Genomic DNA, 1,523 nt, shown 5'->3' on the forward strand with positions numbered 1-1,523 from the left:
TGTCCTAAAAGCATTTCCGTTCTGTGTTTTCATAAGCAGCTGCCAGTGCATTGTCTTCTCTCATGCAAGATATTTGGAAGCAATCAGATGTCAGGGAGATACACTAATAAATTAAATGGTGAAGGATTATCGAGACCAGATCTGTCGGAATCAAAGGGCTGCACTTACTGTCTGGAGGAACAGGATCCATCTTGCTTTTGTAAAGCTGAGAGCTTTCCGTTCTGTGTTTTCATAAGCAGCTGCCAGTGCATTGTCTTCTCTCATGCAAGATATTTGGAAGCAATCAGATGTCAGGGAGATACACTAATAAATTAAATGGTGAAGGATTATCGAGACCAGATCTGTCGGAATCAAAGGGCTGCACTTACTGTCTGGAGGAACAGGATCCATCTTGCTTTTGTAAAGCTGAGAGCAAAACAAATGTATATGATAACCTGCAAACTGGTCTTTGGGTCTCTGATTTTGTTGCAAGATGTAGAATAACAAAAAACTGCTCTCAAGTGATCAGGAAGCCATATAGATTTTTTCGTTTTATTTATAGCAGAGAAAAAAACATGATATTTATTGTGACATATGGCAGACTCATGTGTTTTCTATCTGATGAATATATGTGAATATTTGCCATATAGCACTGAACCCCAGATCCGTTGAGGGAATATTGAAAATGAGCAGGTGACACTGTCACAGATATTTGAAAGTGACTTTCATAATAAAAAAGGATACCAGTAGAGTCATTATATGAAGCCGCCACAGTCTGCTCTTTACATGCCTTGGTAACTTTCTCTTTGGGAAGGCATGCAATAAGACCAGGGTTTCAGGTGGGATAAGTAAATGTATTTGATTTGCACTTATTGACTGACTGGAACCCAGACAACTGTCCTGCATTTGAAGTCCTTTTGTAAGTGTGCAGTATCCTGTCAACATGAATGCTGTGGCATTATGGGTGAGTGAATACCTGTACTCCTCATACCATACCTGAGACAGATGGCAGTGCTTTTGAGCAGCAAGTTGTCTTTGAAAAGCATGTTTATTTTGGCACCATAACCATTAAATCTGCATATTAACAAACTAGTCTTTATTTTAAAAAAAATGTGTTTGTGTTTGTTGGAGCTTATCCTGTGCATATACTATGTGTAATTATATACAATATTGACAGGTGAGCCTTTATTTTTTTTACTCACAATATTGCACAATGAGAAGGTGTGTGAGATGGTTGAAGCAATCATAGCAGTCATTTTTTTCTCAGTACTTAAGCACCTACAAATTGCCTGAATCATATTTGCTGAATTTTCAAGTCATCTGGTAGCTACTTGTTATAAATATTTATGCAGCATTTCTTCTAAAATGCAGGGTAAGACAGAAGCCAGAACACAGGATGCAAACCTCAAGTCTGGGAAAACTTTTGTCTGAATGACAATGTGAACTCCTGAATTTGGTTGAGTCTTACCTGACCTCTAAGGCTCAGGCTCATTCCTCACTGAGAGCCTTTTATGCCTGCTGCTTGTGGGAAATGGCATTGTGTT

Source organism: Acanthisitta chloris, unplaced genomic scaffold, assembly GCF_000695815.1.
Source record: "Acanthisitta chloris isolate BGI_N310 unplaced genomic scaffold, ASM69581v1 scaffold11111, whole genome shotgun sequence".
Classification (NCBI taxonomy): Eukaryota; Metazoa; Chordata; class Aves; order Passeriformes; family Acanthisittidae; genus Acanthisitta; species Acanthisitta chloris.